The sequence below is a fragment of the Aedes albopictus genome, chromosome 2, assembly GCF_035046485.1.
Source record: "Aedes albopictus strain Foshan chromosome 2, AalbF5, whole genome shotgun sequence".
Lineage (NCBI taxonomy): Eukaryota > Metazoa > Arthropoda > Insecta > Diptera > Culicidae > Aedes > Aedes albopictus.
In genome coordinates this window covers 476896706-476909088 of record NC_085137.1, presented here as the reverse complement: position 1 = coordinate 476909088, position 12383 = coordinate 476896706, and positions in this window count along the sequence as shown.

Below are 12383 nucleotides of genomic sequence, written 5' to 3'. Positions count from 1 at the left end.
TCCTTCAGATTTTTTTTATTCTTAATAACTTAACCTAATTTACAGCTCTATTGTCCACTGGGGCGCTACGTGAGCAATTTCAATTGACAGCTGCACTTACATTTTTGTACAGCGCCTAGATTCTATTCTACTTCATCGAACTGGTTGCCCTTCTGCTGCTTTCACTTTTCTACTTTATACCTAGTAGAATGATGAGCACAAGGATGATGATGGATGGCCGTTGTTCCTTTCCAGTCCGATTGGGGGTCCATTATGAGTAGCAGTTCGCCGATGTCCAGGTATCCGGGTCCGTTTTAGCCATGGGGCTCAGAAGAGGGTCAGTGTCAGTTGCTCTCGGGGGAAAAGCAACTGACGAAAAATTGAAAGTGCCGGGGCTGGGAATCAAACCCATGACCATCCGCATTAGACTGTCCCAAAAAAAATCGATGTTCAAAAAGTCTAGGTGCTTAACCCTTAAATGAAAGATGTGCATATTTGAAGCATTTTTGTAGAACATTTCGATTTTCTAAAAAAAACATTTAGAGGTTCCGCCAGGGCGATTTTTGAAAAATGGCCTTTTTTCATGAAAAGTCTTAAAATAATCATTTTTTCGTAAAATTTTTACAACTTTTAAATTTTTTCAATATTTTTCTATTTTTCTATGGACCTCTAGGCATCCTTGAAAGGGATAAGTTTTTGAAATATTGTATTTATATTAACGGCAGAACCGTTTTTATGTTGATAAAAAGACATTTTTTTTGAGAATGTTTCATCTAAATTTGAGAAAAAAATACATGCACGATTTTTTATTTTCAATTTTGAAAACTTTATCAGATACTACTATTTGTATGCGTCATTTCTCTAAAAAAAGATTGAAAATATCTTGTCTAGAAGCTGAGATATTAGGATTTTAGTAAATGCACAATATATTCCTCAAAAGCCTATTATTTTTATTATTTTCCAAGTTTTTTAAAATCAGTCTTGACTTAACTTAATTATTTTTTATTAATTTCATCACTATTATGTTATCTCTGCATGGAATGGTTGCTACTTCAGAAAAGGAGTGTAATAGTCGAGAATTCCACAACATAATATCGAAATCAATGCGTTGCTATCCGTCATTGTTGTAAGTTATTCAGATGAAAGCTCTTCATGAATCTACTGCCAATCACCCCAGAATAAAAGATCCATGTTTAAACTAGCTTGACCATCCAATAAGGAAAGCTGTATGTTTAAGCCTAGCTTCTTTTTGTTTACGTACATTGGAGTGTCACAAAGACCTTACAATATTCCATATATACAAAGTTTTGCAAAAATTTGAAATATTGTCCATTTACTTAAAGCGTAATATCTCAGCTTCTAGACAAGATATTTTGAATCTTTTTTTAAAGAAATGACGCATACAAATAGTACTAGCAGATAAACTTTTCATGGTTGAAAATAAAAAATCGTACATGTATTTTTTTCTCTAATTTAAATGAAAAATTCTCAAAAAATAGTATTTTTATTAGCACAAAAACGGTTCTGCCGTCAATATAAATACAATATTTCAAAAACCTATCCCCTTCAAGAATGCCTAGAGGTCCATGGAAAAATAGAAAAATATTGAAAAAATTCAGAAGTTGAAAAAAATATTACGAAAAAATGAATTTTTGGAGGCTTTTCATGAAAAAAGGCCATTTTTCAAAAATCGCCCTAGCGGAACCTCTAAATGATTTTTTAGAAAATCGAAATGTTCTACAAAAATGCTTCAAATATGTATATCTTTCATTTAAGGGTTGAGCACCTTGACTTTTCGAACATCGATTTTTTTTTTTTGGGACAGTCTAATCCGCATATGAAGCGAACGTGTGACCAACTACGCCACGGGCCCCGGCTTCAGATTTTTTACCAGGGTTCTTTTGGAAAATACTTGAAAGAGCTCTTAATAAATTATAACAGTGGTTTCTCCACCAAGTTTTCCAGGCTTCTTCAGCGATTCGAACAGGTATTTCTTCAAGTAGTCCACCATATATTTGCTAACTAATGGAAATATATATTACATTGAAAACTTACGCAGGAATATGCCCCAACATTTCTTTGCAGTTTTTTCAAGAAAATCGTACAGGAATTTTGATAGAAATTTTTGCGTTATGACTTTCAATGGATCAGTTAGGAATTCCTCCAGAGATATCTGCAGCAGGTCAACAGATACGTTCAAGATTTCCTTCGGTTATTCCTAAATGCATTCCCTCAGAAATTTCTCTGTCATTTTCTTTATTCCTCCTTGAGCATTAGGGCCATTTATGACACAAACTGTGCACTACGCCAGCGATCCACCCCCAAGGTGATGCATGAAAAGGTTGAATATTATTTTTAGAATTTTTCTTGGATTTTTCAAAGCATTTATTCAGAAAAAGTCCCTAGGAACTTTTACAGGAATTTCTTTAGATATATCTCAAGATTTTTTAAAGAGCTCTTTACACAAGCTTATCTTTGTGTTTCTCAAAGTATTTCTACCGGATTTTCATGAGGAATACATCCACAGAATGTTGCAGGATTACTTTCAGAAAACTCTCTGTTTCGTCCAGGGCTAGGGTTCTACGTTGTGTTGATGGAGGGGGGGGGCTTGGCTCGAGGTGGCGATAAAGAACAACTACTTTGATTTCAAACTATATTTGCCATCGAGACAGACGGCGTGTCTGCTCGATGGGGAACGAGTAAAACTTATACCTAATACAGAAAACGCGGTTGCCTTTTATAGGCAACCACAACACACAGTACGGAAAGATAATTCAATTACATTCTATAGACGCGCGCACCGCAGTGCGCTGGACGTTGATCGCACGCTGCCCATCGCGACGTTAGGCTGACGATGCGATCGATGGTTTGGAGACACAATAGGCAGTGCGAATGAATGGCACATTCGCACGCTGCTTGGATGCGGTGGAACAGCCGAGGTTTGCGCCATGCTCGATGCGAGATACAATACTATCTTAGATTAAAAAAAAAACATTCCCCGGATTTTTTCTATAATTTCCCAATAAACTTTTCTAAGAATATCACCAAAAGTTTCCCTATGAGTTTTTCCAGATAATACTTCACGAATTTCTTTGGGATTTCTTCAAACACTTTTCTCGCGATTCATTGAAGAGTACTTCCAGAGGTTTCCACAGGGATTCTACTGAAGATTTGTGGAGAAATTTTCTTCAGGAATTATTTCAGAAATTTCTTTAAAAATACCCCAATGGACTTCCTCAGAATTATAACGATTTCTTTAGGAATTAAACTAATTTATTTTATCATTATTATTTATTTACGACACTTTATCCTAATAGGCATTCGTATCGGGAATTCAGCTAGGGAATAGTTTTTTTTTTTGTTTTTATTAATGTGTATTTTAACTTATGCTAATTTTACACTTAGCTAAGGATTAGTTCATCTTAAGAGTTTTTTTAAGTCCTCTCAGAAAATGCACATGAAAGAGCTGGAAGAATTCTGGAAAGGCTCTATGAAGAATTTTCAAACTATTTCCCTGGAGAATTAGATCCCCTAAAAAGTCCCGGTATTACCTAGAGGCAATTCTTCAAATTTTCTACGAGGAACTTGCTTTGGAATTTCTACGAGTTTCTATTAGAGAAACTCGTGAAGAAATTTTCATTTTCCTTAAAATGTCACCAAAAATCTCTGCAAATTTTTTACACAAAGGTACTGTTGCAATTTCTGAAGAAAAAAGGGACCCTTAGAGGATTTTTTGAAAGAATACCCGGAAAACTGCAGAACCCTTTGCTGGTATTGGTAAAAGAATTTCTTGAAAAATTCTTTAAAATTTGCGAAACAATATATTCTGGTACAATTTCTGCAAGTACTGTTTAGAGAATCTATGGAAATTTTTTTTAAGCATTACCGGAGAAAATCTGGAAAAATCCCTGAGAAAAAGGTCTTTATTAACCCTAAGCAATCTCCCGGAGGAACTTTCCGAAAAACCTGAGAGATGACCTGAACACATGCAGCAATACTTGAAGGGACCTCTGAAGAAATTCTGGCAATTATTTTAAATAGAGTTTCTGGAAGAAAAATTAAGGAAGAAAAAAAGAAGGAATTACTAAACGAATCATTGAAACTCTGTCAAAACACATCTCTTGAATTGCATTTGTTTTTCCTAAGAAAATCTCTTGGAGGAAGTTTTGATAATATTCATCAAAAAATTCTTTCAAAATCTCTTGTAGAAATAAACGAACTTCTGCAGCAATCTTTGAAGAAATTTCTTAAGAATCCCCGAAGAAACCCTAGAAAGAATTTCTGAAAAAGACCGTGGACTAGATTCAAGATGTATCTTTTGAGAAATTTCTTGATGAACTCCTGAAAAAGACCCAAGAAAAAAAAATCTGGAGGAATAAAGTGGTACCAGGAGGAAAATTTGAAGGAATTAATGTTGAAATCATTCTAGGATATTCTACGAGAATTTTCTATCGTGATATTTACCGACAAATTTAGAGAAACACTAATTTATGGAGGGGTTTCCCTAGAATAGTTCTAAATATTGAATATTGAAGGAGCGTTCTTGTTGGGCTAAACGGTGGTCAATAAATCGAGAAATAATCTTTCAATAGTCATTAGAATTTTTAGTGAACGCAAAAGTAGGCTCAAGTTACTTGAAGCATTATGCATTTATGTTAGCCAGGGGTTTAAATAATTTTGCTTCCTGTGAATGGTTATGTGCAAACAGTCAAATTGGTGAGTTCGTTCCAATTTGAAATACACAGTTAACCTTCGCGTATCCGACCCCCGACAACTCATTTTCGAAATGCTAGCATTTCGTCAATTTCCATCCAATCGATCATAAATTGGTGCTAATTTATTACACTCAAGTGGCCATGCAATATTTTTTTTTATCTGTATTAACAGGATTTTTAGCCCTGGGCTAGTTCATCTCGGGACCCACGCTTTACTTCCCTTCCGAAGGAAGAACTCACATTTTGTGAGTTTGTCAGGAGTGGGATTCGATCCCAGGTCCTCGGCGTGATAGTCACGTGTTCTAACCATCCAACCAGGTCCGCTCCTAGCCATGCAATATCCAATACTATTCAGGAGATATTCCGGATGGTACTGGGGTCAGGGGGGTGCCCAAAATGGCTAAAAGTGATTATTTCGTGTGTTATTGTGTTTGAACCATCGATTTTCAGCAAATTATTTGTTGCGAACAGTGAAACACAACTGCGACCACCAGATTTGAATAAGTTGGCCCATCCGGATCCACTTGACAGGTTCCGCGGAGCCTAATTGGGGGACACTTCTGGGTTTCAACCTAGGCATGCCGTGCGGCATATCATGATTTCGAATGGCTGAGTCAGAAACGGTAGACTGAAGTCTGTATCAACTGATATGACCGCTCCGGAACACCTAGAACAGGTTCAGCGGGAGCCTCTCAAACACAATAACACACGAAATAATCACTTTTAGCCATTTGGCAAAATAGAACACCCCCCAACCTCCTGACCCCAGCACTATCCGGAATATCTCCGGAAAGGTTCCGGATATTGCACGGCCACTTGAGTGTAATAAACTTGCACCTATTTATGATCGATTAAGGGTGACTTCGAAAAAATCGGAAGAAAATTGACGAAATGCCAGTCGGGTACGTGAAGGTTAAAACATACCAGGTAACCAATAAGCAGTTAAAATGGCATTTATTTAGCACTATTGGCGCCTTTACAGCAGGTCATTGAATGCTAATCTGTCGTATATGCGCCTTAAGTGCTACTCAAATTCAGGGTTTGGCCCGATATACGGCAGAATAAATGCTTATATATCCTATCGAATTGCAAAAAAAAAACAAAAATATTTTCCCTGCTCATTTCCCCCCATTGCATTGTTCTCCCTTGCTCTTCTCATTTTTTCTCTCTTTTCTTTTAAACTTTTGAAGATAGTGCCCGTTCGGGATATACAGTTGTTTGTTTTATTGCTAATTTCTTCGAAAACATGACAAGCTATTGACGATCAGATAATGTGCGCTGATTTTTAGGTCTATTTAAGGCTTAAACATCACACCGGGAATTATTTGGCTTTGCTTTTTAGGGTCCTGCCATATGCTGATTATCAAAATTAATAATAGAAAACGAACCAGGGAAAATTTGTTTAGAAAACCATCTGTTCTTCAATTTATTTAATTCATTGCTACCCATAAATGAGAGGACATCCGAATAATAGCGGCAGTTACTGTCGAGATTGGTAAATTAGATAGTTGAAATGTGTTGTGATTTTAGCATCTCTTAGCAGCTCTATGGCAAACAAGTAGCAGTTGTGATGCTTGTTAACCAAGCTTTACCGTGCATCTGTCAGATTTGAAGCAGCATTTAAATTGCTAATTCAGGGCAGTTTAGCAGTCAATTAGCTATGATATGACAGTAAGCAAATAGACTGCAGTTGAAAAACTGATATACTTCTTTAAATGCTTATTCGTTACCTGGGATGTTACATCATATCACCTGTAACCAAAGAACACCGTCATAAAACGCCCATTTTCCCAACGTTTTTTTTTTTTAATTTACAGCTTGCGCTCAGTACGGAACTTGTGTCCAATATTGACGAATTTCGCCCCAAATCGTATTCGGAGTTGGCAGCACCCTCTCAGATTACAATGAATCTTTCTGGGTATGTACACCAAGACTAGATAAGCCACTTTGCATACTTAGTTTCTTCAAAATTTATCTGGACTGACTTTTGAAAAGGGCTAAACTTTTTTTATGGATTTTTTTAAAATGTTTTTAATCAAAAAATGACTACTCCTACAAAAAAGTGTTGTATGGGTGATTATCACAAAATAAGTCAAATTTTAAGAAAAAAATACTGGAAAAAATCCAAAATGAGCCCTACACTGAAAAAAATCATTTCTAAAAATTCAAAGTTGATTTAAAAAAAACACCATTTTTGATTTTGATGAAATTTTGTCTCAAGACAGGTAATTATGTTCCCTACCAACCGTCCATACATCACAAGATGGGCACTTTTAAGGAAAAAAAGTTTTTCTAACAAAAACTTTTTCATGTCCAAATTATTATTTTTTCAGTGTCTTTTTTTAAAAACAAACTAAACCAGTGAAGGTTATCTAGTAATCTCAAAATGCAATGAAACTTATTGTGTCATATGCGACAATGCAATGCACCCATATTCACGCAGCAGCACTCTAGAAGTACGAAACAATATACAATTAGAACACGCATTTCATACGTGCTGCTGTAATTTCTACCCAAACGTTTCTACCCCATGTTCTTACCTAATATTAGGTAAGGCTATTTATTAGATTCGAACTACCTAATCGAAAAAAAAAAACAAATAAAGAGTTGTACCTAAAGCAAATATGAACAAAACAAGAAAATGAATCGGTATCATTCAACGTGTTACTTCTCTTTGGTTATTAAAGGCAGTTCTGAAAAGTAATGGATCAATCGTATAAATCAAAATTCAACAAATTCAAGTGCAGTGCAAAAATAAACCATCCAAAGTGCAACCGTCATAATCTACGGGGCATGTCATTAAGATTGATAGATAAAATTCATTCCATGGGATATACACATGAAATCGACGAATCGATGAGTATTTGTGAGTCATGTCGTGGATTGATAAGTCACAACAGAAGCCCGAATACGAAAAAACGCCGATCGGATGGAAACGACGAAACTATGCAACCATCATTTAGTGGGCAGCAACATCATGATGTTCCAGAACCAGAGCCGTCAACGAGTGGTCAACAAATCGAACATGAGCTGGGTAAGTAAGCCTTCAACGTGTTAGCTTCTTTTATATAACTCATTTTGCAGCTCGTTGCAAAACTATATTTTTCAGTATTCTTCGTATTTATCCAACCCGGCAAGCCTCGTTGGATAAATGTACTACTTGTGCGAAAAAAAAAATCATTTTTGCAACTCGTTGCATAAATAACTATCATTAACTTTCCACTGCATTCATTATTATATTGTTAACCTTAACTTTTATCTTACAGATATGGTACCATCTATTCCATCATTGGAGTCAATTCCGTCAACAGATCAACTACAGGGTCCCCATAATATTGAGAAGTTTAATACCATTGCTGAAACATTGAGTTTATCGCCAATCTCATCTAGAAACATGAGAAGTATGGAATATCGCATAAACAAATCATTGCAGATTACGAAAGCAGTTCGAAAAAATATCTTCGGAATAGATTCAACGGATGTTGGCAAAGTGGAGGCGTATGACGAGATAATTATGCAGTTAAAGGATAAGTTCAATCACTCTACAACTGACAGAAGCGAACAGATTAAAATACTATCTGTACTTCCTAAGTCTTGGTCGGTAAATAAAATCACAAGAGAGTTTAACGCACCAATGTATATGGCGAGGTAGGTGAAGGATCTTGTTTATGAACAGGGTATTCTTTGTACCACCGAAAAAAGAAGGGGGCATGGTATTGATGACGATACAAAACAAATAGTAAGAGAATTTTTTGATGATAATGATATCAGCAGGCCAATGCCAGGAACAAATGATTTTGTTTCTGAGGTTCGAAATGGAAAAAAACAACAAGTTCAAAAACGACTTTTTTTTTTTTTTTCTTGTTTGTATTTACGTGTATTTTAACTTATGCTAATTCTACACTTAACGACTTTTGATGATGTCGCTCAAAGAGGCTTATATGATTTTTGTAGATATGTACAAAACTGTGAATATTGGTTTCACAGTATTTACACAGTTGCGACCAAAGCATTGTATTTTACTTGATTCTACTGGTATACATAATGTATGCATATGTACTATTCATGAAAATGTAAATTTAATGTTCAACAGTATAAGAATTGTGTCACAAGATGAAATAATACAAAAAATGCTTTGCGATATTTCCACCAGAACAGATAATTGCTTTTTCCGTGCTTGTGAAAAGTGTGCTTGTAATGAACACATTGAAGAGGAACTTACATTGATATTAGAATCAAATGACAAAGAAGAGATTATATTTCAGCAGTGGTTGAATACTGATCGCTGTAATTTAGAAACGATTATTAAACCTGTTGATGAATTTGTTCCGTATCTTGTTGATAAAATTGACAAACTTATAACACACGACTTTATTCATAAACAACAATCATCATTTCTCAGAAATAAAAAAGATACATTAAAGGATGATGAAATTCTTGCGATTTGTGATTTCTCTGAAAACTATTCATTCATAATTCAAAACGCTGCTCAAGGATATCATTGGAACAACTCGCAAGCAACAATACACCCATTTGAAATTTACTATATGAAAGATAATAAACTTGTAAATGTTAGCTTTATTATCATATCGGAAGTAATGGCTCACGATACAGTTGCGATCCAGTTGTTCATCTCAAAAATGATAGATTTTATGAAACAATTAACGAACTTTTCTAAAATTTATTTTATGTCTGATGGGGCAGCATCACAATACAAAAATAAGAAGAACTTTGCTAGTCTATGTAGATTCCAGTCAAAGCATGCATTAAGAGCAGAATGGCATTTTTTTTGCAACGTCCCACGGTAAAGGTCCATGTGATGCTATTGGTGGCACTCTCAAGTGAATGGCAAAGAGAGCAAGTCTTGCTCGAGATTATGGAAATACCATAACAACTCCACGAGAGTTATATAATTGGGCAGTTGTACAGACAGATAAAAATATAACTAAATTAAATTTCTGTTACGTATCCACTGAACAGTACATTAAAATGTCAGGAGATCTCGAAGAAATATATAATAACGCCAAAACAATACCAGGCACTCAGAAATTCCATAGTTTTTTGCCTATTCCTGGCGACAAAGTAAAGGCAAACAGGTATTCTAATTCAGAAGATGAACCAAAAATATTTAGTACTAGCTGTCCCGGCAGACGTTGTACTGCCATTTTGGTTATCATTGTTTGACAACTGCTGTGGGCTCATTTAGGCACCGCACTCTAGATTGGTTTAATTGCCATCGGTTTGAATTTCTTCCCTGCTTATAAGAATTTCAGTAATTTTACAATTGCTCTTCTTCTAAGTTGATTTTCGTTATTTTTTTTTGCCATATAAACACAGCCACCCTGAAGACGAACCAAACCGTGCAAAAATCATGCAGATCGGTTCATCCGTTCGTTAGTTTTGTTGCCTCAAAGCGAATTCAAACTCATTTTTATATATATAGATGATCGGAAAAAAAAATAGAAAAGAACATGTTTGAAATTGGCTCTAAGACACATATATATGTTGGATTTGGAAAATGAACATGCCTAATAAACAAAAGTGATCTCGCCTCTGTCTCATTTTAATTGTATTGAAATGCTTTAGTTGAGTTTGAGCCAGTGCACGCCGTTGGTGTTCTGTGCTGCAATAAATTAGATTCGCGCAATTTGAAGTTTCGATCTCGTAGTCCGAAAGAAATCACGGGTTTAATTAGTTTAGAATTCCGGGAACTTACATTTGGGGGCTCGTCCGGGAAACTAGAAGCCCATGGATACGCGATCGAAGACTTGTAGTGAAGAAAAGTTGTTGAAATGGAGTCGAACTGGCAAGATTTCCAGTGGGATATAAGCAATCCAATTCAGCAGACGAAGATTTGTAACTATTTGACCGAACATTTATTCCGTGTGAATTTTGAGGTATCGCGTGCTCTGTATGAATTAACAGAGTTAAGAAAAGAGCTCTGGGAAGTTAAAGAAATAAACAATCAGTTGAAACTTCAAATAGAAAGTCTGCAAAATGTGAAATTGCAGAATGAAATCTGCGAGCCAGATGGTGTGCAAATTGACACTGAACCTGCTGAGGCTGAGTGTGTTTGTATCGATGATATAGACAAAGCTGATAATCAAAACACTATTGTTCAAACGGCGCAAAACGTGTGGTCAAACAAACAGCGAGATGACACAATTTGTGACCTGAAGCAAGGTTTTGCAGAGCGCTGCAGCTGGGATGCGAAGTGCGATACGTTGAAAAGGTATCATTTTGGGAAGAGCCGAAGCAAACGTAGGAGATGTTCGTATTTCAAAAATCGACGCTGGATGTTTGGATCTCTAATATGGTGTTATGGATACGCTATCAAATTACCGAAGCAAACGATTGGAGATGGGCGAAATTCAAAGAGAGGTGGTACCCTTGAAGCTGACAAAAAGGAACCGGATAGTTCACCATCGGCGACCGATGGTGGTCAGGAGGACCGATTGTTGGATTTGGAAAATGAACATGCCTAATAAACAAAAGTGATCTCGCCTCTGTCTCATTTTAATTGTATTGAATTGCTTTAGTTGAGTTTGAGCCAGTGCACGCCGTTGGTGTTCTGTGCTGCAATAAATTAGATTCGCGCAATTTGAAGTTTCGATCTCGTAGTCCGAAAGAAATCATGGGTTTAATTAGTTTAGAATTCCGGGAACTTACATATATATATTTGAAAAATTCATAATTATAAATAATTGTATATTTAAAAGTGCACTTCAATACATATTGCGATCAAACATTACATTTCCTAAGAAAATACATTTGTAATATTTTGAAATTTTTTATGTATAGGAAAACCCTTCCAAATGATTGAATAAATAACACAAAATCTCCTAGAAAATTGAGTTTCATTGGATTCTGGGATTGTTATGGCCTTCACTGGTTTTATTGTTGATAACAAAACACACTGAAAAAAAAAAATCATTCGAACAAGAAAAAGTTTTTGTTTAAAAAACTTTTTTTCCTTAAAAGTGCCCATCTTATGATGTATGGACGGAACATAATTACCTGTCTTGAGACAAAATTTCATCAAAATCAAAAATGGTGTTTTTTTTTTAAATCAACTTTGAATTTTTAGAAATGATTTTTTTCAGTGTAGGGCTCATTTTGGATTTTTCTCAGTATTTTTTTCTTAAAATTTGACTTATTTTGTGATAATCACCCATACAACACTTTTTTGTAGGAGTAGTCATTTTTTGATTAAAAACATTTTTAAAAAATCCATAAAAAAAGTTTAGCCGAGAAAAAAAAATAGAAAAATGAGTATGCAAAGTGGCTTATCTGGGCAAGGTCTACACACCAAGAAGGTTTCGTTGTAATCTGAGAGGGTGCTGCCAACATTTGTTCGAGTTGGCGCGAAATCCGTCTATATTAAAGAAATTGTTTGATGTAAGATTCAGTGAAATAAAATTGAAATATCATTGTGTAATTTTCATAAATTTTTGCTGTGTTGATTTATTTTAACACACGAGCGATCGCGCTGTTGTATTTTGTACAACACGTTGAAAAAAGCTCGCTTTTTGTATTCAGCATTGGCGTGGTGCTGGCGCTGGTGGCAAACCGCGCGAGTTACGGAAGGTTAATAATTAATACATATAAATATCATCAGAACATATAATCCGTAGAGATAAGTATTTTATTTCGTTTCGTTCGTTAAAGTTGCCAAGGGTTAGGACATAT